Source organism: Myxine glutinosa, chromosome 1, assembly GCF_964187855.1.
Source record: "Myxine glutinosa chromosome 1, kmMyxGlut1.1, whole genome shotgun sequence".
NCBI classification, from domain to species: Eukaryota; Metazoa; Chordata; class Myxini; order Myxiniformes; family Myxinidae; genus Myxine; species Myxine glutinosa.
In genome coordinates this window covers 139,539,602-139,558,272 of record NC_136261.1, presented here as the reverse complement: position 1 = coordinate 139,558,272, position 18,671 = coordinate 139,539,602, and the positions used below count along the sequence as shown (strand labels likewise).

The 18,671-nt window shown below is 45.3% G+C and overlaps 1 protein-coding gene across 3 annotated transcripts in view; it reads right to left on the bottom strand.

Moving 5' to 3' along the window:
* KIAA0930 (KIAA0930 ortholog) overlaps window positions 1-18,671 on the bottom strand; it is a 121,245-nt gene that overhangs the window by 42,482 nt on the left and 60,092 nt on the right. The window lies entirely within an intron of this gene.

The following is an 18,671-nucleotide window of genomic DNA, read 5'->3' as shown; positions in this document are numbered from 1 at the left end:
TATTAGCGAAGAGCCCGTCCTTGGAGACAGGGAAATTCCCCCCGAATTGGCTATATACTCTCCTCCTATCAGGGGCGGCGCTATGCCATACTTATTCACATGGAGAGAATTGGAGTCCTCCCCCATCCTGAACCCCAGGAATATTAATCTATTTACTACCTGAAACCTTCCTGTGTAGACCCTGAGTAAGACCAACAGTTTTCAACTTGTTCTATCGTGCAGTACACAGCCAGACACAGACACACAGAGACAGACAAGCAAACTAACCAAACATTTCTTGAGTTGTAGTACGATATATGATGTACTTTGTGCTTTCTCTCTGACATAACTGAGCTGCAGTTGGAGATTTTAAAAAAATACATCACTCTTGCTTGACCCACCGGATATAACTGATCACACAGGTAAACACTAGAAAAATACACATTAAAAAAAAAAACCTGACTTGAATCGCTCATTCTCAAATTGCTCATTTAAATGAAATTGATGGTGGCATCGTGATTGCCAAATAATACTTCAGACGTTAAAAGTATCTTTAAAACCAGGGGGGAAAAAAATTGCATAATCCATTACTGCATGCAATTTAAAAAAATTAAATAGTTATTGAATATTCGCTTTTCTGCATTAAGACTGCCCCAACCAACCCAACCCCACTGTCCTCTTATTATTCCAATCTGCAGGAAATCTTTACCATTTACACCTCTTCCTCCTCCCTCCCCAAACATTACTTTAGAAGCCCAAACCAGAGCAGCTGAAGTCACTAGTACTCAATTATCCACAATCAACAACTGAGAAGCATCTAATATTTAGTGAAGGGGAGGGGGGGGGGGGGAGGGGATAAAAGGAAATGGATAAGCAATTGACAAATAGTTTGCAAATGTATGCTTTCCATTCGATTATCTATGGACAAAGTCAATATGGTACTTGAACCCTTGATCCAAGATCGGTATAATGCAGTTCGTAAGCTTGTTTAAAATACTGTACTCAGAAATGAGGTAAATTATATATCAGGACAAAACATTTTGTATATATATATACGTGTGTGTGTGTGTGTGTATGTATATATATACACTAGACGAAAGCACCCGGTGTTGCCCGGGTTATTTTTGAATGAATTTACTGCTATAATTCAGCTTTTACCCGCGGCTGTAGAAGATTGACTACTATAATTCAGCTCAGCTTATAATTGCGAAATGGGCCCAGCCCGGCCGAAGCGGCCTCAACTGGCCTCGCCACCTAGCCAATATCCTTCCCGGGGCCTATCCGGGCATTTTTTGTTTCAGAGGTTTCCTCCTATCTTTCACTGTTCAGGAGATTAGCGCATGCAGACAAACAAACAAACAAACACTTTCTTTTATATATATATATGTACAGAAGAAGATATATGTATGTATGTATGTATGTATGTATATATATATATATACTGTATATGTATATATATATATATATATATATATATATATATATATATATATATATATATATTATATATATATATATATGTATGTATGTATGTATGTATGTATGTATGTATGTATAATATATATATATGTATATGTATATATATATATATATATATATATATATATATATATATATATATATATATATATATATATATATATATATATATATATATATATATATATATATGTATGTATGTATGTATGTATGTATGTATGTATGTATGTATATATATATATATATATATATATATATATATGTATATATATATATATATATATATATATATATATATATATATATATATATATATATATATATATATATATATATATATATATATATATATATATATATATATATATATATATATATATATATTGTTGCGGATATGAGGATTGTATTTTTTTGATTGTGTTGTATTGTATTGTAAATTGTTATGAATTATTGCTTTATTCTGAGCCCTCCTTGCTCCAGTCTGTTGTATAAAGGTCAAAGGGCGTTCCGGTAGTTAATTCCATAAAGCATACATTGAAGGACACTATAATACCCTTGTTCAGTAGTTTATTTCCTTATTCTGTGTATTAGGTTAAGGCGTTGTCTTCCATTAAAATGACACTCCATTGCACCAAGTGAAATAGATAGATCCCCTTTCATTCCCATTCCCAAAAACCGCAATTGCCAACTGTTCCCTCCGCGACTCCATTCGCCACGAGGTAGGCTCGAAGAAGAAGGGCATGTCTCCACCTCGTTATAGAGGGGAGGAGTGAGCCAGCCCCGAACAACCAACCAAGCACGAGGGGTTTGGTTTGAGAGGGCGGAGGAAGAGCGATCGAGGAGGTTTGCGAAGGTTGAGGGGCGGGTCCTATATAACCCGCCGCAGGACGCTCCCCAAGGAGATGAGTTCTGAGTTCTGCAAAGAGACGAGCTTCAGAGAGAAATGCGCAAGGAGGGAAGAGAAGCAAAAAGGAAGCCTTTAACAGAAGTGCGCAAGGAGGAAGATAAGCGAGAAGGAAGCCTTTACACAAGTGCGCGAGGAGAAGCGCGGGGAAGCCTTGAGAGAAGTGCACGACGTCACCCTGCTCGCTCCCAGCCTGACGAGGCCCGGTTTGCTGTGCGCCCTGCAAAGCCTTCCAGCTTGTGGTCCGAGCTGAACCTTCCTCCCGGTCCAGCCAATCGTTCCTGCCTCCATTCCCCATTCGCAGTGAGTTTGTTCTGTTTTGTTCTGTCCTGGGTATTTAATTAAGTTTGTATAAGCTAGTATTTTCACTGTCACCTGTTTTTTTTCCATGTTCCCTGTATATAATTTTGACTGCTCCTTTTGCTTGTGTGTGTAAATAATAAATCCCGTTACTCTTCTGTACGTCTTCTTCTTCCTCTTTACATTCGGTCGTTTTAGAGGTTTCCAAATTGAATATCTGTGGCGCGATCTGGCCAACATTTGGGAATCGGGTGAATCGGGGGAAACTGTTCGGCCGCGGTGCCTCCGCTCGGCAAACCAACATCCTTAACCGCGGACCGTAACAATTGGTGTCGGGAGCGGGGGGTCGGACCCGAAGCGCGCTTAACATTACGAGCTGCTGGAAATTGTTTCGTTTTTAAAGAAAAACCCGAATTTTGAAATCGCGCCATGGCTGGTCAAGGCGACGGGATGTCGGTGGGAGAGATAGATGGGGGTAGAATCGACCCAGGACCTCGGGGAAATGTATGTGGATGAAAGAGAGGAGAAGAACATTGGCAATGTGGTTGAGGAGGTTTCAGGCGCGCAAATGGCGCTCTCGCGCACGAGGTTACGGGCGCGCAAAATGGCGCCTCGCACATGGCTACGGCGACCGCGCCCGCGACTGTAGCAGCGCCACGGTGGATTTGAACCTTTTTATGATGCAAATGAAGGCCTTATGGACAAGAATAGTGAGCAATTGGGAGACCAAATTGGAGGTTTGAAAAACAGTATGGGAGAAATGAGTGAGCGATTGGAGGGCCAAATGGGGGCAATGAGGGACGGAATGAGGGCTGAATAGGGAAGAAATGGCGAGGGACAGAGTCGCATATAAGGTAAGGAAGCGGAGAGGGACAGAGACCGCAGGTTGGGCCATCTGCTTGGAAATCAGCCAACATCACCGCTTTGCACAAAAAAAGGTGCAAAAACAGATCCTAGCAACTACAGACCAATCAGCCTTCTCCCAATATCAGCAAAGTCATGGATCCATCATTGTTCCTGATATGAAATCTTTCCTCTTCTCCAATGCTTGATCTCTGATCATCAATTTGGTTTCAGACCAGGTCACTCTACTCTGGACATGCTGCCTTCTGGCTGTCTCAACAATGGATGGAGGGTCCTCAATGCCAAACAGGAAATTAGAGCTGTCTCCCTCGACATATCACGTGCCTTCGACACGGTCTGGCACCCCGCTCTGCTCACCAAACTCTCCTCTTTTGGTATCCATGGAAATCTCCAACGCATGGCTGGCGGACTTACCTCTCTAGTCGTCGTCAACATATGGCCCTGAATGGGTTTCTCTCATCTCCTCTTCCTGTTCAGGCTGGAGTTCCCCAAGGCAGTGTTCTGGGCCCCGTGCTTTTTCTGGTCTTTCATCAATGATCTCTCTGACTCTCTCGAAAATCCTCTATCTCTTTGCTGATGACTCCACTCTCTGCCGCTCCATTCCTCTTCCCTCAGAATCGGCAGTCTGCTGCCTCCTCACTCTCTGAAGACCTGGACAAAATCACAGACTGGTCAAACAAGTGGAACATGTCTTTCAATCCTGACAAATCTCACACTCTTACTATGTCTCTCCGAAAAAGATCGACTGGACAACCCTCCCATCTACTTTCTCAACAATCCTCTCCAAGAAGTTCTGTCGCTCAAGATTTTGGGTCTCACTATCTGCCATGATCTTTTCTTGGGAAAACCACATTTCCAAGCTGGCCTCCAAAGCCAGTCGCCGACTGGGCATCCTCCGTCGTGCGAAGTCCTTCCTCGGCACACCTTGAGCTCCTCACCACATACAAGGCTTTCATCCGCAGCTCAATGGAATACTGTTCTCCCCTATGGGCCGGTGCTCCTGCCTCACACCTAGCTCGGCTTCACGCTGTTGAAAACCAAAGCTTTCAGAATTATTGGAATCTCCCGCGATGAAGCTATCTCTGAGGGCCTTTCACCTCACTCACCGCAGGCAGGTAGGTGGTCTTTCTGTCTTCTACCGACTCCTCTCCGGCCTTGCACCCCCAGCTCTCTCTGTGCTCTGTCCCCCAAATATTCCTACAGGTCGCACAAGATCTGCCAGCAACCCTCTGATGGTTAAACTGCCGAAATCTCGGCTCTCCGCTCACCTTCACTCTTTCATTCCTCTTTTCTCCCGCCTCTGGAACAAACTCCCTCACTCCCTTCAATCCCACTCCTCCCTCCAGGTCTTTAAAACAGCTGTTCACCACCATCTCTTATCTTCCCCCATCCAAAACCTTGATCTTTTCTACCCCCGCTAATTCACCCCAGATCCACCTTGTTTGAAATTCCAACTTCTTTCCTGGAAGTCCTGGCAGTGTCCATATGTTTTATACCTCTCCCACTGCCCCCTTCCCACGCCCCCCCCCCCCCAAAGCCCTCGCCCTCTCTCAGATCTCTCGATGTCTCCATGTCTCTCGGTCCCTGCTCTCAAATGTTGTGTTTGTGTCCTTCCCCCTCTCTCCCCATCTTGTCTACCGCTCCCTATGTTATATGTTTTATGTGTCGGTTTGTCTTTCTGTGTGATTAATGTTCGCTCTTTCACGAGCCTCGATATTGTATACAAAAAAAAAAAAAAAAAAAAAAAAAAAAAAAAAAAGGGTCCCAGGGGTGCACGACGAGGTAACGCGGGTCGAGAAGCACTGGTTGAACGAAGCGGAGAAAAGCGCGGGTACAATGACGGGGGTAGAAATCGCGACACGGGGTTTGGAAAAGCCGGCGACCGATGAGGTAGAGGGAATTTTATAAAAGCCAACGGTCGTCGAGGTGAGTAAAGAAAAAGTGGAAGTGGGCATTGAAATTGAAGAGACCGGGGACTTAGAAAACCACTCGCGGCGGGAGGAAAAGATGGAATATGTACAAAGTCCCTGCTCAAATCATGATTATGTGCTCACTCACCAAATAAAGAGTTTGCAGGTGCGCGTGGAGAAAAGAATCCCCCAGGTGAGTCGTGCTGTATATTGTGCGGGTAGATTTTGTAGAAGGATGTTCGGCGACAAAATAATTTTCGCGCGATTGGGATCGATATGGCACCCGGGCGTTGGTGAAGGGTCCCGTGTGAGTGGAAATGGCACGCGTGTGAAAAAAAAGTGTGCGTCGCCGAGTGGGTGCATTATAAAGTGTGGGAGTGAAACCGAGTGCGAGCGAGAATGCACGTCGGGGTGTACGGAGTGTGACACGAGGAGTGAGTTGGTGGTGGAGCGGGTGCGAGGATGAACGTATGGGATGAATGGCGAGGGTGTGCGAGAAAGCACACCTGAGTTGGTAGTCGCGCGAGTGCGAGGGAGCACATCGGAGCGCGGTAGTGGGTGGATGCAAGAGTGCACGCCCATGGTGAGTGTTACGGAGGACGTAACGGAGGAGAGGTGTGGACCGAAGTGTGCGAACGGCAAGTGTGCGCAAGAGTGTGCGCGAGAGGTGTGGTGTGTAACAGGGAGAGCGTTGGTGGAATGGACGGACGGCGTTGGAGCACCGAGCTCGGTGAGGGTGAAAGGGGTAGCGTATGCGTGTGAGCAAGCAGGTGAAGCATCGACGGTAACCGGGTTAGCGGTTAGAGCGACGGATAGCCGATGCGAGCACTCGGGGCGCGGTGTGCTTTGTTGGATGCGAGGCCCGGCGCGGATCGATGCTGCGTCGCTTCTCTTCGAAGCGTCGTTGCCGATTCGGGCTTGGCCCCGCCCTGCACGGTCGAGTCCGGGCCTTGTCGGGCGAGGCGACCGGTCCGGTTCAAGGGCGAGTGGGAGGAAGCGGGGCGGCGCCCCCTGGCGGGGGTGGGGTTCCGGTCGGGCGAGCCTCGGTCATTGGGCCCGGGACCGCAAGGTACCGCGCCGAGATGGTGCGTGGAATCTCGGCCCGACCAAACCACTTCCCTTGAACCGAAGGCCGGACGGATTCAACCTGCAGGCGACCAAACCACCCGAATTCATTGCTCGGCTTTACGAAGCAGAGTTTAATGATGTCATGACGCACCGAGGCTAGGATATAGCGGACTGTGATGATGATAATACTGATAGTGTTTTTGATCCGAAATTTAGAAAAGTGAATAGAATTGGCAGTAATTGGAAATTTTTGATTGGTTGAAATTTGGTGTGCCAAATTGGTAGTGGGAGATGCCCGATGTGGTGGGATGGCCAATCCACCATCCCTCACAACGGGGGCAAAGGAGCACTAGTCTTATGAGGTTTATGGCAGTGAAAACTAGCCCGGGAGGGTTAGGATATAATGATAGGGACCTCGAAGATGACAATAGGTAACGTTAAGATTAGTTAGTGACAATGATACCTGTGGTGGGGACGCAGGTAGGTTAGAGTGGATGATAATGACGTGGTATGTGCTTAGTTTAAAGGGAAGACGGGGAGCACTAAGTTAGCAGGGCAACAGGTAGATTAGATGATGCCGTGTGTGAGGAACAGGTGTGATTGCACAGGTGTGCAACTGAACAGGTGTGTGGAGCAGTGTATGAGTGAGTGATGGTGATGAGTGTTGTATTGACCGAATGGTCCAGGAAGGAAGGAGGGTGCAGGTGGCACCAGGTGTGATTGCACAGGTGTGCAACTACAGGTGAATGGAGAATGGTTGTATGGAATAAATGGTATGGAATATATGGAGTATTGGAATGGAAGGTTGTGGAGTGAGTATGGTGGAAACTATGGAGTGGATTGGATGGTGCGAAGGTGTGAATGGGGGAAGGATGGACCCCCATCACGAATACCCGGGGCGGGTAGTGTAAGTGTTAGGTAGAGGGTACAGGTAAATTGTGGTTGGATATTGGCATCTGTGGTGCGGGTGAAAGAATGGTATTTGGATGGGTGCATTAGTGTTGTGGAAATGGCTGGGCGTGTAGCCTGTTAGTGTGTGTAGTTGGTTTGGGCACTCCACCACTGTGAGTATGTCGGCCAGGTGAGGCCGCAGGTGGGCTCTGGGAGCCGGTAGAGTTGTTGTGGATGGGGCCCGAGGATCCGGAGGACGGACCCGGGTAGCCCAGTGCCAGAGCGCACCGAAGGGTGACAGAGCCAGGAGGGGCCTTCCCCAGTTAGATAGGTTAGGAAAGGAGCAGGTAAGCTCGGAGGCAACTGCAGTGGTGGAGGTGTGCAGGTGGGTAGACCTGCTGGGAGAGCTACACACCCCAGTCCTGAAGTTGTGCAAGGGCACAGGGAGTTGAATCGGGGGAGTGAGACCCCAAATTGAGAAGCACCACAGTTTGGTCAATGGGAATTTGGTTTTTAAAACCACATAGAGTAAGATTGCCAATGGTTTGGCAGGGAAAGACCCCGGGTAGTGTAAAGTGTGTTAAAGTCATTTAGAGGATAGTTAGGATGAAAATCTCCTCGCACCATCTGCATCCACTCACCTGAGATGACGTGCCTCCACACCATGCCAGGTGGTTTTTATTATTTTTGATGCAGATGTTTGGAATGTGAGATGCATCATGACGTGGGTGTGACATTGTGCTTTGTAGTTCCATCTCTTCCTCATGAGGATTGATGATGAAATGGGTAATGGCAAATTTTGGTTAGAGGGATTGTGGGAACGAATTTGGTGTAGAAGAAATATGGGGACGACGTGACAGTAGTGACGAATTTGTAAATGTGTAGATTTTGTCCATATGGGGTAAGGGCAAGGGTAGTGTAGGTGACAGGGGGGGGGGGGGTGACGTACGGTAGGAACGAGCTTTCTCACTTCGCTCTCCGTACGCACTTCACCTTGCATTGCCTTATTGATGTGTACCCTTGTGACCTTACCCCTCGCTCATCTGTCTGTCCCCCCTTTTGTCTCCCACATGACCTGTGCGCCACTGGGCGCCGAGGGGAGCGTGCGTGAGTCCGCCATTGTGCACCCGGAACTCCCAGAACCAACTGTCTGCATCGATGCACCACATTATGGACCACATGTCTGTGGCCGAGCACCACTGATGGACCCCATGGGTTGGGGCATGGCCCCTCTGCTGGAACCGGCCATGAAGGCCCGAAATCTTGCTGGCGGACCTTGGCCACAGGGCACCGATGCCCCACAGGTGAACCATACATAGTCGGCCCCTGTGGGCCATAAATAAATACAAATGGACACGTTGGGTGCAAGTTTTATTACAAATAGGCCGCCAGCAAAGGAAGATGACAACATCAGGAAAATAATAATAGCCAGCAGAGGGAGCCGAAAAGCAAGAGACCACCTGCAGGGTTAGGGGTTGTTGTTTTTATTTTATTGAACAATGATGACTGTGCACCGATTGGTGCTTGAGGGTGTGTTGGTGCGTTTTGGGTGCTTTCATGGTTCATCGATGCAGAGCAGACTGTCTCCCCCCAGAAAGAACAATCACAGGTCCTGGGTTGCGTTTTGTAAATAAAAGTAGCGTCAATTGTAAATAATGCTCCCCACCGTCAGTGTGTAGTTTGAAGACCATTCCGCAATTCGGTTAGCTGTGGGCGTGAGTCTGTTAGGCAGGGTGCAATGGAGCAGCGGGAAATATTTATTTATGTTTTTAAACTGTCGCACTCAGGGTCAGGTTAAAAGTAGAGGGAACTACACCTACGTGTCACACTAAATTAAAGTTATAGGCCCAGGACGTGCCTAAGAGGAGGAGGGTGAAGTGTTGCGGATATGAGGATTGTATTTTTTTGATTGTGTTGTATTGTATTGTAAATTGTTATGAATTATTGCTTTATTCTGAGCCCTCCTTGCTCCAGTCTGTTGTATAAAGGTCAAAGGGCGTTCCGGTAGTTAATTCCATATAGCATACATTGAAGGACACTATAATACCCTTGTTCAGTAGTTTATTTCCTTATTCTGTGTATTAGGTTAAGGCGTTGTCTTCCATTAAAATGACACTCCATTGCACCAAGTGAAATAGATAGATCCCCTTTCATTCCCATTCCCAAAAACCGCAATTGCCAACTGTTCCCTCCGCGACTACATTCGCCACGAGGTAGGCTCGGAGAAGAAGGGCGTGTCTCCACCTCGTCATAGAGGGGAGGAGTGAGCCAGCCCCGAACAACCAACCAAGCACGAGGGGTTTGGTTTGAGAGGGCGGAGGAAGAGCGATCGAGGAGGTTTGTGAAGGTTGAGGGGCGGGGCCTATATAACCCGCCGCGGGACGCTCCCCAAGGAGATGAGTTCCGAGTTCTGCAAAGAGACGAGCTTCAGAGAGAAGTGCGCAAGGAGGGAAGAGAAGCAAAAAGGAAGCCTTTAACAGAAGTGCGCAAGGAGGGAAGATAAGCGAGAAGGAAGCCTTTAACACAAGTGCACGAGAGAAGCGCGGGGAAGCCTTGAGAGAAGTGCACGACGTCACCCTGCTCGCTCCCAGCCTGACGAGGCCCGGTTTGCTGTGCGTCCTGCAAAGCCTTCCAGCTTGTGGTCCGAGCTGAACCTTCCTCCCGGTCCAGCCAATCGTTCCTGCCTCCATTTCCCATTCGCGTGAGTTTGTTCTGTTTGTTCTGTCCTGGGTATTTAATTAAGTTTGTATAAGCTAGTATTTTCACTGTGTCACCTGTTTTTTTTCCATGTTCCCTGTATATAATTTTGACTGCTCCTTTTGCTTGTGTGTGTAAATAATAAATCCCATTACTCTTCTGTACGTCTTCTTCTTCCTCTTTACATTCGGTCGTTTTAGAGGTTTCCAAATTGAATATCTGTGGCGTGATCTGGCCAACGTTCGGGAATCGGGGAAACTGTTCGGCCGCGGTGCCTCCGCTCGGCAAACCAACATGCTTAACCGCGGACCGTAACAATATATATATTTAATCGACCTTCACCTTTAACCTTTAATGTCATATTTACAAGTGAGGGTTCTAAAACCGCAACAATACATATATATATATATATATATATATATATATATATATATATATATATATATATATATATATAAATAATATAGGTGCATTATAGATAGAGTGACTATTTACAAGGAGAAAAGAAAGGTGATGGGAAGCGAATACATCATTTGATTTGAAATGAACAGATAAGTTCACTTTGCATAATCAACTTCATCGAGATGATCCTGGAACAATTGGCGTTAATGAAATCTGGAATCGTAGTTAAAAGCCAAACATTAAAAAAGTGGAAGAGGCCATTTTCTTCATGACTAAAACGACAATGTTAGGGAGACTGATAAAAGTATCAAAAAAAAATTTCAACCATGTTGGAATTTATTAACTTCACAGTTCCACAGGGTCAATATGGCAAATGGAGACGTCTACCACACGAACCATATCGGCTACCATTGGAGTACGTTGTGTGCAGTAAGTGACTGGCAGTCGTTTTACATCAGCTGTTCAGTAAACTGTTCAAAGTCCATTTTGGTTTAGAGGGTGACATCACTCCTTCGGCTTGTGACAAAGTCAAGAGACTGGAGGACCGGCAAACTAAGTTAATTGTTGAAAATGAAGACCAGCTAAAATGAAGACTAGCTAAAAATAATAATACTGTTGCGGATATGAGGATTGTGTTTTTTTTATTGTGTGCTTTATTATTATTATTGTTTATTCTGCGCCTCCTGCCTCCAGAGTTGTGTAAAGGTAAAAAGGGCGTCTCGGTAATTAGTCCATAAAGCATCCACGTCAGCCAATCATAGAATACCCCTGTTCGATAGCTTATATCTTATTATGTGTCTTAGGGTAAGGCTGTGTCTCCCATTAACTTAAATACTCCATTGTACCAAGTGAAATAAGAATAGGTCCCCTTTCATTTCATTTCGATGGCCAACTGCATTTTGGGCGGTTTTCTCTTCAACCACCATTGGCCACGAGGCAGGGTTGGGGAAGAAAGGCGTGTCTCCACCTCGTCATAGAGGGGAGGAGTGAGCCAGCCCCACTCGACCAACCATGAACAAGGGGTTTGGCTAGAGAGGGCGGAGGAAGAACGTTTGGGGGAGGTTCGAAAAGGTTGAGGGGCGGGGCCTATATAACCCGCGGCGGGGCGTTCCCCAAGAGAGAAGTCGAGCAGTTGAGTCCGAGAGAAGTCGAGCAGTTGAGTCCAGGAGATGAGCTTTGAAAGAGTTGAGACAAGGAGGGAGGAGACAAGAGCTGGGTCGTCAGAGCTGAGCTGCGAGCTTGAGCCACCAAAACTGCATCTACAGCAGCTGAGCCACCGAAACTGCATCTACAGCAGCTGGAGCCACCGAAACTGCATCTACAGCAGCTGGAGCCACCGAAACTGCATCTACAGCAGCTTGAGCCACCGAAACTGCAGCCACAGCAGCGTGAGGCCTGGACGGCAGTTTGGAGCAGGGCCGCGAAGGAACGGCGGCTGCCCAACGAGCCGATCGTGCTGCACGACCAGTTGGACCTCCCTATCCCGCCAGCCATCCACCTGCCATCCCTATCATCATTCCCCGTGTAAGTGTGTTCGTAGTCTGTCTTTTGTCTTGTCCCTGGGTAGTAAGTCAACCTGTTAGATAAGCTAAAGATTTCACTGTGTCACCTGCGTCTCATGTCCCTGTAAATAAACGTGACTGCTTTCTTTTTTGCTTATATGTGTGAATGATAATAAACCCAGTTACTCCTCCGTACTTCTTCTTCTTCTTCATTCTCGTTCGGTCGCTTTAGAGGTTTCCGTATTGAGTAGCTACGGCGCGATACGGCCAAAGTTTGGGGTGAATCGGGTTTTAGTCGGGGAATAACCGTTCGGTCGCGGAGCCTCCGCTCGGCAAATATAACATCTTTAACCGCGTCCGTAACAATACTACATGATAGAACTTACTTTATACTATGTGCTATGATACATGAATAAAAGTTAATAGTAATCCAAATGTGTGTTCATGATTTATGATGGTTTAGAGGATGGTGTTATCCTCAGGCTGTAAAAGAGCCATGATCAAGTCTGAATTATTTTTAGTTTGTGTTTGTACATTCAAATGCAATAGCTCAACATGAAACATGCACTTTGCAAGGAACAAAGGACAGAGCCACTGTGCATTGGACAAGATGAGAATTTTCCATTCTAAAATGAAGAAAACCTAGAAATTTTCATGAGCAGTTGACCATCACTGTCCAAATAAATAATCACTATCCAAATATCACTAATCACTGTCATCAGCAATCATTCGTCTTCTTCATCAACGCCCTCAATTATTCCCACGTTCTTTCGGCGTTGGCCGGGGAAGCTTGTCCCAAGTTTTTCACAAACAGGCACAAAAGGCCTGACGTTCGGCTAAGGTCAAGGCAGAGATTTTGAATTTGGCCACAATGCCGGCGATAGCTCACCTGTTCTTCACAAACACCAAGGAACCTTTAACCACAAGAGAATGGCAGCAGATGGGACGCATCATGACTTATCACGATCCAAATAAATAAATAAATCTTTACCAAACCCAAAATAACTGGTGATCCACATAAATCTGTAAGCACGTGCATTTTAAAGGAGCGGCGGTTAATAATGTCATTCACCTTTACACAATGGGTAAGGAAGCTTCTAAGTGATTATGCAGGGATTCTATATATAGTAGGGGCCCAGGTAATCACCTCAGTTGCCTTTCAAGAAAGTCGTTGAATTGGTCAAGGTGTCTTTCCAACAGTTCCTCAAATCTACCTTCATTGGAGAAAATTTTAGATCAAGCAGGGTTCTGGATGCAAAATGAGAACCAATAATACTTAAGTTGAATCAGGTACCACTTCCTAGGTACCTTCTATTTTAGACAACCAAATACAATGGCAACAAAGATATTGTTGCAGTTTTGGGAAACCACTAAAAAGTAATGAAAACCACCATACAGGTCCCTTAGAATAGTTATTTCATAGCAGACCATTATCTTAGCTCCTTCCCCTTATTTCAGGTTAGTATGTCTTTATGCATTAGGGAAAGGGAAAGACAGGTCCTCCTCTCATAAGGGATAATTTACCAGGCAATAGACCAGGCTCAAAGGCACACCATGGTGTCCAGCCTCAGAAACCCACCAATAAGGTCCTGAATCATTTTAGGGGAGCTTGTGGGGCGGAGTAACGGGCTCCACCAATCAGTAGGCAGGAAACCTCCAAGATTCCCCCCCCCCCCCCTCCCTCGAAGAGGGGTGAACAAAGAGAGATTCAAGACACCGATTCTCTCTCTGGCCGCTCTCTCGGCCCACTCACCACATGGACATTTTGCTCTTGACTGGTATCCCTGTCGCAGGCCTCTACACCTGCATTATTCGAGCCTGGGCCCGTCTCTTGTGCACTCACCTCGTGTCTGCAAGATTGCTCCACTCTGGGCCTGTCTCGCTCTGCTGGGTTCACTGAGCATGTGTGCTCCTCTCTTGGGGCCTGGGTCACTCTAACCGTGCTGACGATCGACCTCGCTACTGCCTGTCCATGCTGGGATCGCCATTACCTGTTCATGCTGCTCGGTGGCGACACCAGGATGGAGGCCGTCGTGAGGATAGGCATCCAGAGCATCATAGCCTTTGTGCTATCAGGTTTCCAATGTTCGTTCGTTCCCCTCCCCTCCCCCATTAAAGCGTGCTGGGCCCATGTCGTGTTTATTTGTTGTAATCGTAATAAGGAGTAGAATAAGCTAAGTTTCTGCTTCTCGTCCCTTTTACTTACCTATTGAATAATTACACTAAGTATTTGTAAATAAATCAAATCGTTAAAACGTGTCCTTTCTCTCTGTCCGTGAAAGTATTTTCCTGCATTGATCCGCTATTGCTCGCACCTAGGCTAACATCGGCCGTAATGACATTAGCATTACTCCGGCGGCAGTTACCAACGGTTTTCGCTCGGCCATCTAAATTGGTGTACCGCCGGAGGGTACGGTGCGTTCCCCGATTGGGACCGTCACATGGTACAGGTGACTGATCAATTGGCGTTGTTGCCGATTTGCAACCTGCTAAGCACGAAGTTATTCGTGCGCGGCAGCCGCAGGTCGGGTAAGTTCGAGAGGGAAGATGGGTTAACCCCCTCGTAGTAAATCCGAACCCCGGGCCATAACATATTCGGTGTTCAGGAGCGGGATTCCTGTCCGAGCACCGTAACACATAGGTGTCGGGAGTGGGATTCCGCTCCGGCAACCGTAACAATATTATAAATTATGAGTGGGATCTGGTCCAATGGTAGTTTTGCAGTGCATCAAACCCTTTGTCATAATTTTGAACAGATGGAAGGGTCTATGCATTTTGGAAACTTAATCATCACACTCCTAATACAAAAAGCTTGCATTGTAAGCTCGTTGAAGTTCCGAAACGATGTGAGGGAAATTAGCAGTTGGCCCAACTTTAAACTTACCATCAGAATTGATTCCGACCATTATGCTTTGTCCCCACAAGCAAATTCATGAGGTTCTGCCGAAATTGGAGCAGATTGGACAGAGGCTCGGAATCCCCATTAACACGGGAAAAGCTCAAAACAGACAAATACAGAAGATGAATAATGTGAAAAACAGCATAACAAGCAAAATGCTTAAAACGATGTCAACACCAACTGGCAACACCTGGTGCACAAAAGAGTGCTTCAATGACGCGTTTGATTACACAGTTATTTACAGATAAACCAAGATGAGGAGGTGCTGTCAATGACATCCAGGTTTGTGTGCAGATTCAATAAAAGTGCATTTCACGAGGTTTTGCACTCAACAAAATGGAGGCGATACATTCTTTGCCACTTCACTTTGAGACATTGAAAGCAAAACCATTTTGTGGCATACAATCTTTTTATCCTTGGGGAAAAAAGTCATTCGTCATTACGATTTAGCAGCGCAAGCTTCATTTGTGCTGTCAGCTATCAAAAAAATTAATATTGGATCATCACGAGTCGTGTTTAAATGAGCGTTCACTACAAGTTATGTTCATTACATATAGTGCGACTGTACTGCGTAGAGTTTTACTCCATATATACACACATGCAAATAACAGAAGATTTTTCTCAAACTCTGCTATTTCCTGTGTCTTCGATATTTTCTTATTTTTTGTTTATTTCTTTTTAATTTTTTTGTTTTGCTTTATCCTTATATTGTTCTAACCTTCTCTTAGCCCCTTACCTAGAGTGGCTGTATGCCTTGTCTGGGACGATATCCATAAAAAATTAAAATATAAAAGAACCATTAATATCTGAAAAAAATTGTGCCCCCAACACCCCAAAAAATAGATTTTCCCACAAGGCAACCTTGCATCCATTTTACACTGAGGATGGTGGTGCTGTTTTTAGCAGTCGCCTGTGCCATTCTCAACTCGTATGCAAAACATCCAGAGAACATTGGACATTTCATTACATTTCTTGAGCACGAAGTTGAAAGGTTTTATAATCGACCAACGCTGATCCGACTTACTGTCCTAAAAACCAAACATGTTTGCCGAATGCCTTAAAATTTGTTCATTCAAAATTGCTCTTAAACATGTCAACTTCAAATTTCAGACACAAAGTGCTTTCGTGAAAAACCCCATACCAATGAACCAAGCAGAAACACAAATACAGTACCATGAATATGAACACGAGCCATGACTATCAGTTTTTCCCCCAACAACGAGAATTCTCAGTGGTTGCATATGGCGAGTCCAAACACAGAGAACGAAGAGGTTGGGGAGGGGAAGAGGGAGGAGGAAAATCCACTCGATTGTATAACCAGCATGCACATCATTATCAAATATGTAACAACTCCCCTTTTTATGCAATGTTCACAACAACATATCGCAACACGTACATCGTAACACAGCATCCATTGAAAAAAAAAAATAATTAACCACATCCATCAACTAGAAATTAAATTTATCTAAAAAACACTTGGTCCCAAACATTCCAGATAAAAGAGGTTATGTTGAAAAGTGGACAAAACCTTGATAAAATCTACTACCAACATGAGTTTATAAGTATTCCTCAGATCATTCTGAAAATGGCAAACAATTAAGAATAACAATAAAGTCTTCCTATTTTAGCAACTAATAATGCCGTTGTACGTCATTAAAATAAGGGTGAATTTTGTACACCAATTTGTGAAGCAGGAAAATCTCTAGTCTTTGTATTTGCAAAACAAAAACCATCAAGACAAATTTAATGTATTGCCTCCATTATTTCGAGCTCACCACATTCAAGGCAGCCACAGCCGATGAACTGTTCATCAATGGAAATGCAGCCTTAGCCACCCTTCCCAATTTCAATCTAAACAAAGACCTTTCCCAAAGGGGCAATTTACCACCACCCTCTGGCTTACATATATTGACAAGTCACCAGGGCAACAATCACACCAGCCAATTGGCAAAGCACAAGTGTTTGACAAGGAAAGCTCAGCACGACGAATGGCAAAAAATACAAAAAGCTCAATTGCAAACAGCTTCAGCTAAAATTGCTTTCCGCCGCCATTTGCTGTACTCAGGGGCACATTGCGAAAAATACCTCAAATTGGGTAGACCACAATCAAAGCAGCGTCTTTTAAAAAGTGGTGGAAATTTGTACAATGCAAATAAGTCGGGAGGAAAAAAAGGCCGTGCATAATATGGCATTTTCCATTTTATAATCAACATGCTGACAAATGGCATATCCACTTGGTACAGGCAAGATGGAGAAAGAGTAAGAGGGATGAGCATCTGGTGTATTTTATCAATTCATACTTTATTTGAAAATATGTTGATGGGAAAATATAAATATGTTATTTTATAAAGGCTTACACACAAAAGCCCAAACTAATTTTTTTTAAATGCTCAAAAAACAAATATGAATCGATAAAAAGATTAAGAATACAAATAATAAAGTTTTCTATACTCTTCCAACAACAATTCTTCGGCAAAAATAAAACCTTTAAATGGCTTTTGTGGTATCATGTCATGTTTTGCAATTAATTCCAAACTCTTAAAAACTAGCCGAAACCCGTGGAACATCCACGGAAGGGAGGATGTGGTGTATGGATAGTGTGTACCATTATGGATGGCATAGGGGATTTGCTTGTCCGAGTAAGAGTTAGGAAGAAAGATGAGAATGAAGAGTGCGTATATGAACAACGATCGCCGACACCGGCACAAATGCATGCTCTGGATTGTCCACTCAGTGGACGGCTTGCTTTCGCCTTCGCCTGTCCAATCAGCGGACGGCTTGCTTCGCCTTCGCCCAGCAGACGCCAATACGATGGCGTCGCAAGATGGCGTCGTATCGGCAGTTAATCGGATGCTTTTGGGGCCCAACGTCGGCTAATTCAGATTTTTCGAGTATGGCTGTACGTGATAAACAAAGAGTGCGGTTCGTAGATCGTAAATCCATTAGTGCCGTGGGCATCGGGTCACTGGTGCGGCGTAAAAGGGATAACAAAGTCGCGTCCTTACGCTATTATTATATAGACTAGCCGAAACCCGTGGAACATCCACGGAAGGGAGGATGTGGGGTATGGATAGAGTGTACCATTATGGATGGCATAGGGGATTTGCTTGTCCGAGTAAGAGTTAGGAAGAAAGATGAGAATGAAGAGTGCGTATATGAACGTATTTATTGCAATCTACTTAAATGACAACGCTACGATATACTTTTGAAAAATGAATGGATTCGTAATAGGAATCAGCATAGCACCACTCTGGGATTGTCCACTCAGTGGACGGCTTGCTGTCGCCTTCGCCTGTCCAATCAGCGGACGGCTTGCTTCGCCTTCACCCAGCAGACGCTAATACAATGGCGTCGTAAGATGGCGTCGTATCGGCAGTTATTCGGATGCTTTTGGGCCCCAAGGTCGGCTAATTCCGATTTTTCGAGTATGCCTGTATGTGATAAACAAAGAGCACGGTTCGTAGATCGTAAATCCATTAGTGCTGTGGGCATCGGGTCACTGGGTGCGGCGTAAAAGGGATAACAAAGTCGAGTCCTTACGCTATTATTATATAGATAGGGGCAATACCCCTGGGAGCTCACCTGGTAAAACAAAGCAGTATACCACACTGACTAAAGGTATTTTCAACCAATTTCAGTGGTTTCTAGGAGACATGGCAGCATGTAAAATCATACTAACGTAATCATAAGATTTTGAACAAACAAACAAAAAAATACCTATTTTAGGGGCCAACTCCCTCACCCCTCCCACAGACCCCCTTACATCCTGATCTTTC